Genomic DNA, 12,781 nt, shown 5'->3' on the forward strand with positions numbered 1-12,781 from the left:
GAAATTTTTTTTTGTTTTTTTTTTTTTTTTTTTTTTTTTTCCCTCCCAGCCCACTTAGCCTGCCCCAGACTGCACAGTACGGTAAGGAAGAGGTTGTATTGTCCAGAATAAAACTTCATTTCATTTCCAGTGTGCATTCTGTTTGGTGGTTCAGTCCCTTCCTGTTGGGTTTCACTTAAGTTCTGGAGACCAATGGGATCATTTCCCTTTCCCCCAGGCAGGCTGTGCCCCTGGGCACGCCCCGTGGCTGCTTCAGGTCTGTCTGCTCAGCCATCAGTCACAGGCCCATGCAATCTTCAGGAGCAAGACAAGCCCGGCGAGTGTGTGAGAAAGTAGGGGTGCATGGTAGTGACAGGGAGGGCTGGGGACAGAGTGAACTGGACACTAAGAACTTGAAGGGTCCAAAGTCAAGATTTTTTTAAATTTACTTATTTTTTTTGACAGAGAGTGTGGAAGGGGTAGAGAGAGAGATACAGAGAATCCCAAGCAGGCTCCACGCTGTCAGCACAGAGCCCGATGTGGGGCTCAAACTCACCAACCAGAAGATCATAACCTGACCTGAACTCGGATGCCTAACTGAGCCACCTAGGAGCCTCCAAAGTCAAAATTCCTAAACGCCCTGCTGCTAAAACAATAAATACACCTTCAAACCGGGGGCTGAATCTGAGAATGCTGCCCCCTCCCGCCTACCGCCCGACGGCAAAGCCATTCTCGCTCAGGTGTCTCGCCGTGTGTTCAGATCTCCCGAATTCATGAGCTGGTCTGGTGTTTCCTCACCGCCCTCCCTTCCGTCAGACTTAGATTGGGCAGGGCCCCCAAGATGCTGGGCCCATTTCTCAGAGGCCCCGGCATCTGCGCTTTCCCATCCCCTTTCAGATTTCTTTCTCCCGCCCCCGGGATGCTGAGCGCTTGTCTCGTGCGCGTGTCTAACGAGGGGAGGGGGCGCACACCACGGGCAGCTTTGCCCTGAACCGTCCCACCCAACTCTGAGAACTCAGGCCGTGGCCCCAACCTCAAGTGGGAACAGGCGTAACCTGTCACCGCGGTGTTCTCGGCACTTCCTCTGCGTCTCTTTCCGGAGGAAGTGACGTCTCTGCACTTCCTCTGCGTAGGAGGAAATGACGCAATGCGCCCCCAGCTCTGACTTACGAATTGCGGGACATGTGTCACGTGCGCGGCTCGCCGGCTTCGGCGGGCTTGAGACTCCATGCGTTCAATACCCCCAATCACGTAGAAATCATACTCTTCTGAATTCTCTAGGACCCCGATTCTAGCAAAGAGAAAACGATCCTATCGGTGCCCTTAATCCACAGAATCACTCAGGGACACACACGATTACTCTTCTCCGAGCCCAGCGTCGGGGCACCGATTCACGCGTTCCCTGGGAAGAGGAATTAGAAAGAATTTAATAGTTTCTGTTTTAATTTGGTGTATTGTTTGCTTAACTTGTGGACTGTGCTTTCCGTTTCAGTTTGTCACGTCAAATTTCCTTTAGAAATAATTTTCCATTAAATAAATGAATTCATTGAGGAAACAGAGATACTCATTTATAAGAGTCCAGGTTGTTCACTGCGGTGGTAAAAAAAATCATGCATGCGGTGGGGGCGATGACTACAGTTTTGGGAACTACTGTCCTAGCCGCCTGTCTGGGAAGACCACCTCGATGAATACTTCCAAACGCCATCTGTCCACAAGAATGAACCTAAATTTTCTGTCTTTGGAGAAGAAGATGTTTTAAATTCTCTGTTCCAAGAAATCTCTTCTTACCGTTTAAAAACACGTGTAGCTGGGCCGCCTGGGTGGCTCAGTCCGTTAAGCGTCCGACTTCGGCTCAGGTCATGACCTCCCAGCTCATGAGCTTGAGCCCCTCTGGCTCTGGGCTCACAGCTCGGAGCCTGAAGCCTCCTTCGGATTCTGTGCCTCCCTCTCTCTGCCCCTCTCCCCACTTGAATTCTGTCTCGCTCCATCTCTCTCTTCTTTCTCTCTCTCTCAAAATAAATAAATAAATAAATAAAAAGAACACTTTTAGCTAATCGTTGTCCATCTCTTACACAGTTAGGTTCACAGGTTGGTCCAAATCCTCTCCATTTGCTGCAAGGTGACCCCGCAACACGCTGGTGACCCCTCCCCCACCATAGAGAGAACAGAGTTGGCCAGAGTGGGCTTCCGGCATATTCCACTGCTGGAAGAAGGCACCGAAATCAGCCCACATCTCCCATCAACCTGAAGTGACAGTTCTTTCTCCTCCCATCTCCCAGGGTTTGATTCCAGCCTTGCTGGGACAGTCGCTCATTACTTGGTCTCTCCTTTAGATCTCCTTCCTTTCTCGTGGCTGTTTTCAGGCCACCCTTCATCCCAAATGACTATCTTAGTGGAGCCTTTCTGCGACTGCACGTACCCTCAGGATAGCGAGCTACTTCCCTCCTTTTCACCTCAGCTCAACTTCCTGAAGACTGGTCTGGAGCCACTGCTTCCTCTTCCGGAATCCTTGCCTCCCTCCCCTGAAAATTCTTGTCCTGAGGCTGCCTCCCACCTCCTCACTGCCCATTGAATGGACGTGTTCATGTTTCCCTTCCTGATCTCACTTACTTCCTCCTCCTCGAACTCTGCTTCCTCTTCCTCTCCTGCTTGGGTGTCGCAAGGCTCTGCTGTTCCTTGCTTTCTGGCATTCTCTTCTCCATCTTATTCATGGATTCCTTCAGCTATCCAGAAACATATTTCTCACTAGGGTGTTTATTGTCTTCCCTTCTGCGTTGCTCTTCACCAGCCCCTCCGTGACTAAGATGGTTATTGTCTCTTAGGTAATTAATTTTAAATCAATATCTACACCACACCTCTGAGTTTCAGACCACATATCCAAATGCCTGCTGAGCCCACTCACTGAAATATACTTGTAAGCATGTCAGACTCAGGATATTTAAAACGGGTAAATTTACCTTTTTACCAGATTCCTCAAACCTCTTCCTTATTGACCTGACAGCATTCATATCCTCAGGATCCACATCAATACACATGAAGATGATCATTTTGCTTCACACTTACTCTGCACCATGTGTATTCAGTCAGACATAATATTCTGTGATTATTTCTCCAATTCATCCCCCTTTCCTGGTGCCTACCATCACCCTCTCCAATTCAGTCTCAAATTATCATTCTCGTAACTATAAGAATAATGTCCTAATCGGTGTTCTTCTCTTCTTTTCTTCTTCATATATACCCTTCACATACAACCACATGAAAATACAGTTGTGCATTCCTTGACTTTTTATTTGCTAGGAGCGCCAGTGACTTGCACAGTAAACTCTAAGCCCCACATGTAACATGGAAGATGCCATGACTTCCCTCGGCCTTCTGTCACAGCCTCACCATTTGAGACTTCCTTGCTCACCTACATGCCCCGCCAATACCAAACTAATGATTGATCCTGCATCCATCATTTTGCTGCCCTGCCCTGAGCCTATCACCATTTCCTTTGTCTGCCTTGATAAACTTTCTTCTTCTTAAAGAATGCACTTGGCTATTACCTCATCTGAGAAGTCTTCCCTGATGCCACCACCACACCCCCAGCCAGTGGGGGTCCTAATCTTTGTGATCCCACTTGACTTTATACCCAGTTTAGTTTAATCAGAGCATATTCCCACGTGGTGCTGAAATGATCTGTTTATTTTCCTATTTCCTCTTCAGGCAGGGCACTCCCTGGGGAAGGTACTCATTCATCCTGAGTCCTCAGCAAGAGGCTTTATATATAGTAGATACTCAAAAACAGCTTCTTCTTTATAGATGTTCTCTCCTACAATCATATCATTTGAAAACAATGAGGCATTGTTACCACATTGGCGATGGTAAGAACGATTAATTCCAATCTATAAGAAGATATATTTGCAGAAGGAGGAGTCAATGAGTAAAACATTGGAAACATAACTACATAAATTTTATTTACATCCTCACTGGGAACAAGAAAACATATATAATTTATTTTAAATTGCACACTAATAGTTTCTGTAGGCAGAATAGAGGTTAAAATAAGAGGCTGTTAGGACACCTGGGTGGCTCTGTTGGTTGAGTGTTCGACTTTGTCTCGAGTCATGATCTCACCGTTCCTGAGTTCAGGCCCCACGTTGGGCTCTGTACTGACAGCTCAGAGCCTGGAGCCTGCTTCAGATTCTGTGTCTCTCTCTTTTTCTGTCCCTCCCCCAGTCACGCTCTGCATCTTTCTGAAAAATAAACATTAAAATTTTTTTAAAATAAAAAGCTTTTAAAATAGGAGGCTACCGTTCATATAAAAATAGATGCAATATTCAAAATGAATAGTATTCACAATAAAGCCCTGAAGAAGACAACCAAGCAAAACAAAGAAAAAATCAGAGACAAGCCTTTATGTAAAGAACTTGACTTTTGATAGGCAATTCTCCTACGAGCTGAAGATTGATTCACTGAAAATACCAGAATATATTTGGAAAATGTTCCTTCTCTGCTATTAGCTGTGTGACAGGAAAATCTTCCTAAATTATCTGAGTCTATTTTATCTTAAATAAAGTGGGGATTAAAAATATCTCCCTCACAGAAAAGTGTCGAGACATACATAGGAAGATATGTATCATGTCCTGGCAGAGAACTTCACCCAAAATTAGTCCTCACTGCAGTTTCATGATGGAATTACAGAGTGAAAAGAAAACTCAGATATTCTCTACCTTTTAAACCAATCTGCCATAAAATCTTTGCATTTAGTACAGAGGGCAGCAACCATTTTCTCTAAAGAGCCAGATACTTCCATTTTTGGTTTTGTTTATTTTGTTTTTGTTTTTGTTTTTGTTTTTTTACAAATAGTTGATTGTCAAATTAGGTTCCACGTAACACCCAGTGCTCATCCCCACGAGTGCCTCCATGTTTCCACTGTCCTAACTATTCAATTCTGCCACTGTAGAGCAAAAGCAGCCAATGTGTGTACAAACGGGCAAGGTGTGTTGCAATAAAACTTTATTTGAAAATGCAGGCCAGGGGCCAGCTTTGGATCGCAGGCCATAGGTTTTGCAAACCCCCAATTTCGTAGATTAGAAGGTATAAATAGGAGTTAGACATTTTGAAAGATACATTTTTACATTCCTTTTTCTTTGGGTTTAATAAAACCTAGCATCCTATTTACAATTTTGTTCAAATTGCTTACCTCGTGTGTTTTGAAAATAAAGTTACATGCTTTGTTAGTATATTTCCAGACAGAATTAGGAATTTAAGATACACCTATGAAAATCGGTTGTCTTTTGTTCCAAAGGAAGAAGCTACATCAATTCATTCAAAATGAATGTAAATATAGGTCATGTATGTTAGGAAATTAGAATTCTGGTACTGACTGATAATCACTTTTTTTCTCTAAGAAACTAATGGCTAGAAAGGTAAAAGAAAGATAAGCAAATTTTCAGTAATTTCATGGCTTGGAAAGGTAAATACTTCATATTGATCAATTGTTTCAACATTTAATAAAAAATATCTAGTATGCCTCCCAGCTATCAACTTAATTCTACATCACCAAAAGGTCTAAGACTGTTTTGTGTTTTCTCCTGTTTGTTTTGCCACCATAAAGAGAAAAAAAAATAATAGTTTAAAAAATTTAATCCCACCCTCTTTTGTTTTTTGAGAGAGATTGAGCATGGGCAGGGGGAGGCAGAGGGAGAGAGAGAGAATCAATGTGGGGCTTGATCACAACACTCTGGGATCATACCCTGAGTTGAAACCAAGAGTCGGAGGCTCAACCGATGGAGCCACCCAGGTTCCCCAAAGAAATTTAATTTTTAAATGTACTACCTATCACTCGTGTGTATCATTTTTCATTTAATGTATCTTTTGTTTTCCTTTTATTCCGAGAAAATATCGCTTACCTGCCAAACTCCGGAATGGGAGTCCCATGCCTCTAAAACTATTTTACCCATCACTGTGTGAGAAGACAAGTCATTCTTCCAGATGAAAAGCAGCCTGTAAGGACTCTTCTCTACGAGGAGGCTTCTCATAATGTCTGGACAATCCTCAGTGTCTTTCTCTGATGAAAACACCAAACTTCTCGTTCGAATAGTTCTTGTTTTAAAGAAGTTGAAGGTGTTTTCTCTCTTTACAGTTATGTTTTCACCTAAGGAATTGGGCAAAGGAGACTTATTCCCATAAATAACACTCTTTAGTGAACATTTTCCGTAGTGCTTCATGTTTTTCTGTTGGGTCCCCTTTTAGGGGTCATTGTTTTTCAAAGCATAGAGCTGTTCACTGAATTTTCACAAAGTAAGACAATCAACCTAGAATATAGTTTTACATGCGTATGTTATATTATTGCTTTTTTTCATATTTCTTCTGCCGTTTGTGATTCTCATCTTTGATTTCCCTTTCATCGACTTCTCTAATCAAACTAACAAATAGCATTTTACATATCTGTTGATCCTAATGTTTCTGAATGTTTTTCTTGTTTTTCCTGGTTCAGGCAAGATACAAATGCTGGAGGTGCATAGTGTAGCTCTCATGATGATCATTATTCTACTTACCTTTTTTTAAAAAAATTTTAATGCTTATTTATTTTTGAGACAGAGAGAGACAGAGCACGAGCTGGGGAGGGGCAGAGAGACAGAGACACACAGAATCCGAAACAGGCTCCAGGCTCCGAGTTGTCATCACAGAGCCCGATGTGGGGCTCGAACCCATGGACCACTAGATCATGACCCGAGCAAGAAGTCGGACACTTAACCGACTGAGCCACCCAGGTGCCCCTCTGCTTATCTTTTAAACAAGGTCTTTATGAAGAAAAAAAGTTTGAAACCATATACAAATTTTAGTGTTATATTACTTAGCTAGGTGGTCACACTCCGCTTAAGGTGAAGTATAAAATGACTTTATAAGACCCTTGGACATTAAACTCTTGGAAATGCTTGGGAAAAAATAAGAAGATGGAAGACTGAATGAATATTTTACTGTCTCTGAGGTAATGAGCAAAAACACATTTGCTGATGAAGATACAAATAGGTTAGTTTGCTTACGTTGGTAAAATGCTTACTCTCAGGGGAAAGGTGAATTTCAGAAAATTTCCCCACTTCCTTGTCATACTACTCTGAGCTTAATATATGGAGAATATTACTCTAGATGTGAGAAATCATGCACATTTATATAGAGGAGCAACAAGTGTGATTCATTAAAATTTTTTAAAAATATTTATTCATTTTTGAGACAGAGCAGAGCACAAGCGGGGGAGGGGCAGAGAGAGGGAGACACAGAATCCAAAGCAGCTCCAGGCTCTGAACTGTCAGCACAGAGCCTGACACGGGTCTCGAACCCATGAACCGTGAGATCGTGACCTGAGCTGAAGTCCGACTCTCAACAGACTGAGCCACCCCGGCGCCCCTGATTTATTTTGATTACAGAATTATTAGACCAGATGTCAGAACTTGCATTGTGTTTTAGGAAATATCTGAATTAATTTTAAGTTGAAATTTTAAGGTAAAATCTCAGACATTAGCAGAATCTTCTAATCCACAGTTCATGTTGTAAAATATACAGGCGTTACCTTCAAGTTGGGAAAACACATAGTGAAGTTAAGCTATTATACACCTATTATTTTAAATAAAAAACTGACATATTCATAATTTGAAAAAGAGCCACACACTCTTCTGGAAAATACACCATCCCAGGTTTCATAAAGTGTGCCTAACATGGTGCTCAGTGAAGAGCAAGCCCTTCCTAAATACGTGCGGACTGAATGCATAGAATGCTTTGGGGGGTTATGTCTGTAACCCCCTCCCCATCAAACCAAACGTCAGCCAACAGTTGTCCCCCAAGCTCAGCGGATGTAACTCATCCTTTGCGATAGCTGGCATCAACAAGTAACCCAAAGGAGTCTCAGAAATGCAGGATGAGAGCCAGAACACCAGCCAAGGCAAAGAGTAACAAACCTTTGGCATTCACTTTCCAGAAGGTGCCATTCTATAGCCGAAGCCGCGTTGCTCTCCTGGTGTGAATTTTCCATATCTCTAGTCTTTCACATTATAGCTGATCAAATATAAATACATTTCTATAACTAGATTGCTTGGAACTTGCTCAAGATTGACCTGTGACCTTCATTTATGAAAAATGGACACGCTTGATTGCGCCGCACTGACACTGAGCATGTTCAATTAATGCTTACATTATAAAGAATGTGCAAACAACACCAACGGAAATTAAATCCTTTTCACTATCTGTCTGCGTCTGAGCATTCATAAATTGAAATAAGTGTGAAAGAGCTGTCCTCAATCAATTTCAGCTCCGGTCCCTGACCTGATTATGCTCTGCGTATCAATATACATTTCCTTAATTAAATGTGGTTCAGTGAGCATTAATGGTATTAAAGAGAGAGAGAGAGAGAATGGGGCCTCATATTACTACCCATCATGTTGTTGGGGAAAACAATAGAGAGATTGATGAAAAGGAACAGACAGAAGAAAGAGCCTCCGGGTGCATTATCATAATTATCTCCTGTATGAGTGACTTCAAAGGGAGCCGCGAAGGCGCCCCTTGTTTTCACCAGCAATCTCCCGGAAGGTCTGAGGATTACAGGCACCGGCAGAGCCACTACATCATTTTGAGAAATTTGGTCCTGGTTTTGGTGTGTTCGCGAATAAGCAGGCACTGCTTATTCTGACACTGCTGCAAACATTTTCCAACCTTTCCTGACACCCCATTTAAGCGATACAAGAAAGTTACTTTATGAGCGCCCGCTTTCTTCCCGAAGCACGAAAAAAAGTTCTCTCACTGGGTTTCAAGTGCGTCCCTCCTCTGATTGCTATGACACTCCCTCTTTCCTGTGTTCTTTGTTGTCTGCAGGGCCAACACAATGTCCTCCACCAAGGACACCGTGGTCTGTGAGGCCGTAGTCTGCGGGAGATCCGTGTGGATCGTGTTGCCTTTGACAACTGTGTGCAACTTGCTCTGTGTAACAAGGTAAGTGTGGAAGAGCACGCGGGACTCCTAGAAAAGTCCGAACCGATTACAGGTTAAAGTATTGGCGTCAGAAAACGAGGCAGATTATCTGTGAATTCAAGGAAATGACAGACAAACGCTTCTCCGAAGCCCTGGGGGTTAAGCCCTGAGGTAGAGAATTAGATCCTAATGAAACTTGAAATTTACATCAGGAATCTGCTGGCCTTGGTTGGCTCTGAATGTGTCCTGACCAAAAAGGTATGTGGGAGGGACAGCAAAGCACCAGGTCACTCACAGTAGGCATCTTTTCCGAAGAAAAGCTTCCTGCTACTAGAAAGCCCGGAACTGGGCACACTGAGGGAAACTGAATTACAGAAAACCCAGATTTTTGGTGAATCGAACAACTGACTTTGATCGGTTAGCTTCAGTTGACCGTGGAGGGCGCTGTGGATGGTTTTACCCCATAATTTTCTCTGTTTCTGATAACCAACAGTGTGTCAGCTCAGGTGAAGGTCATGGGGATGCACACTCTTACCATGGTGTCTGCCATCCTTGAATCAACTGATTTCTCTCCAGTATTTCCAATGTTCAACTTCTCTCTCTTTCTCCGTCTCCGATGTAGCGGTAAGTCACGCACGGAGTCGGGACACCGAGGTTTTCCTTTCCAGGAAGCAGCTTCATTCGTGCCAGCACAGGCTCAGTGGGCTAAGACCCAAAAGGCTGAGCCTCAAGTGCAACAGGGGGTTGCCTTCTGTACAATTTTTGCTTTTGCTCCCGTGTCTCCCATATATGGAGACATTCCCACAGTCTGAATGGGCGGTGTATGTTACAGAGCGCGAGGAGTGTCGTCATCCAGGCACACACAGGCACGTGGCCAGGTGGCCTTCCCTGGTCTTGAGGTTTTCATCACATTCCTTAGCGAGGGGCTCTACGACGCCAATAGTTCCTACCTACAGACTTTTAAATGGGTTCAAGTCCCTCCAAACTTAAAAAAATATATAAAACAAAAACAGTATGTATTGAAAAGGAAAAGAAGAGGAGGAAGAGAAAGAAAACAACTTGAGTTGGGCTGATGCTGGTAGCCCTCTCTCCTCGCCACAGCCAAGCTCCTCCAGAGATGTGTCCATGGGGTTCTCTGCATGTCTTCCAAACCCACTCCCACTGATATTTCTCTTCAGTGCCCACAATTCCACCCCAGATGTACTCCCCACATCACCAGCTTTCAGTCCTGGTCTGATTGGTCCTCAGCAGCCTCTGGTGATGCCAGTCCCTCTCTAGTCTCCCCAGTTCCCATGATGCCTCAAGGTCCTCATCTTAGGCCACACCTTCCATTTTCCGGGCAGGCTTCTTGCCTGGGGTGGGCGTCTAAACCTTGGTGTTAGGATCGCAGTGTTCTCTCTTTATTATCCCGGCCTCATCTTATCCTGGTCCAGGATTTCAGTGATCAATTTTATGCTGATGATTCTTAAATCTTTGTTACTAGCCCAGATCTCTTTTCTGAGATCCCAACTCATGTGTCAGAATCCTTACTGAGTATGGGATATTGGATATCTCACAGGTACCACAGGATATACATGTCAGAGAACGAATGTATAATCCTTCCCTGAAAAAAAAACGACTCCGTCTCCCAGTGGTTGAAATAATCTTCAACTCACTTTTTGCAAATCAGACACCTGGGACTCAGCTTTGACTTCTTCGGTTCTCAACTGTCCATCCACTCATCACCAAGTTCTAGGATTGTACTCCCTGAATCTGTCTGCTCGTCTATATCCTCAAGTCTGATGTTGTTTCCCATTACCATTACTGCACATGTCTCCTTTTTCGTTTTTCTGCGTGCGGTATTGCCCAATTTCTACTCTCTGCAATCAGCTGCTCCTCTAAATGCTCTTGTGTTTCTGTCACTTCAGGCCTCCTCTTGCTTCCCACCCCCCAGTCTTCATCTCTAGCTCATCTCTACCTTCTGACGACAAGTCATAATTCTTTCACATTTAGGCCTTTGGGATAGTCTTCCCATAAATTGCCAAGTTTATTCTTGCTCATTCTTCAGAATTTTGTTTCAATATTTTCTCCTTTTTTTGTTTAGAATTAAAAAAAAATATTTTATTTTATTTCAGAGAGAGAGAGAGAGAGAGAGAGAGCATGAGCAGGGGAGGGTCAGAGAGAGGGAGTCACAGAATCTGAAGCAGCTCCAGACTCTGAGCTGTCAGCACAGAGCCTGACACGGGGCTCAAACCCACGAACCGTGAGCTCATGACCTGAGCCAAAGTCAGATCCTTACCCGACTGAGCCGCCCAGGCACCCCAATAATATTTTTTTCTTAAGAAAATCTTATCATTCAATCCCCACCCCAAACTACTCCAATAGCCCTTGCTATATACTGCTATGATTCATTGAGTATTTCCTATATTTTATCATAAATGTTTTCTTAATTGCCTATCAAGTCTTTCAAAAGGAAACAAGATCTGTGATTAACAGGGAAGAGAGCACCCACTCAAAGGAAGAAACGTGTAAATATATTATCTAAATGTATGTTTACAGCATGTGAAATAGTTTTAATAATTTACTATGATATCCTGTTAAGTAAAAAAATTAGACTTTAGTATACCATGCATACTATGTTCCAATTAGTAGTAAATATATTTTCTTCAAAAATAGAAAGGAAAGGAAAGTTGATGTGAAAAACAAAGGCAGAAAGAAATGTAGATAAAATTAAATTTCCTTATAACTTGAAGCCAATTAACAAACGCTTGAGGCTGAGGATGTATAGCATTTCTCTAAGAACTCCCTACTGTCTTAATGTCACTGCTTCGGAGGGAAAACAACTTTAGCTTGACAATAGCAAGACCTCCAGTAATCTGTGAATCTTCCTCAACAGATGAAAGTCCTTTTGGAAACTTCCCCTAACCTTTCCCTCCCCCAACTCCCAAGTATATAATCAGACACCCCACAGGGCCCCAGTCAGTTCTTTCTGCCCATGGGTCCTGTTCCTGTACTTTAAGTAAAACCACCTTTTTGCAGGGAAGATGTCTCAAGAATTATTTCTAGGCTGTCGGCTCCAAACCCCACCATTTCCTCATCAGAACTTCCAGAATGGTGGAGAGAGGACTTCGACAAATATTTTCCTCCATAGAAGAAATAAGAACACTGGCAACAGTCTAAGCTAACATTTTTAGAACTCTGGGAATTGATTAAAGCTTTGCAATAAGATGAGGAAAGTTTATTCAAGAAAATGTGCTGAACTTTTGTAAGAACAGCAGTGTGTAGCATGTTATCTTGGTCTATTCCCATCAGAGGGATGGGAATACCATCGTGCTAGGTAGCCTTGAAAACCAGTAGCCCAGCAGCCACTGAGGATACAGACTGGGTTTGAAGCTCCTAAAAAAGTCCTATCCACACCAAAGTTTTACAATTTGACCTATCGCAGAGTTTCTTGGAAAAGCCCTTATTGTTGTTACTTAAATTGAGTCATAGTACTACTTCTTCTCTTCCTCCCCCTCCTCTTTCTCCTCCTCCTCCTTCTTCTAAAGGCTTATCCAGAGAGCTTTGGAGAAAACAATCAGCAGCAATTATTTACCACGGCAGTGGCCTGAGATTGCAAAACCAGTTAGGGCAAACAAGAGTTTGGCAAAAAATTTAAAAGAAAGATCTATGGATTGAGATGTCCACAGAGAGCTTTGAAAAGCTGTGACTATTAGTATTAATAGTCTTCAGTGGTGTTACAGGATACAAGATATATTTACAAAAAATCAGTGTACTTCACTGAACAACATGAAGGTAAAATTAGCAAAACAATTCCATTTTCGATAACATTAAAAAGAATAAGATACTTGGATAAATTTAACCAAAATAGTTCATA

At 42.8% G+C, this 12,781-nt stretch overlaps 1 long non-coding RNA gene across 1 annotated transcript in view; it reads left to right on the top strand.

Moving 5' to 3' along the window:
* LOC144224196 (uncharacterized) overlaps positions 1-655 on the top strand; it is an 8,985-nt gene extending 8,330 nt beyond the window's left edge. Inside the window, exon 3 of the long non-coding RNA XR_013332980.1 lies at positions 445-655. This is a non-coding gene — a long non-coding RNA (uncharacterized LOC144224196). The remainder of the gene's footprint in view (positions 1-444) is intronic.
* The last annotated feature ends 12,126 nt before the right edge of the window (positions 656-12,781 follow it).

The sequence above is a fragment of the Crocuta crocuta genome, unplaced genomic scaffold (assembly GCF_008692635.1).
Source record: "Crocuta crocuta isolate KB4526 unplaced genomic scaffold, BGI_CrCroc_1.0 scaffold11, whole genome shotgun sequence".
Taxonomy (NCBI): domain Eukaryota; kingdom Metazoa; phylum Chordata; class Mammalia; order Carnivora; family Hyaenidae; genus Crocuta; species Crocuta crocuta.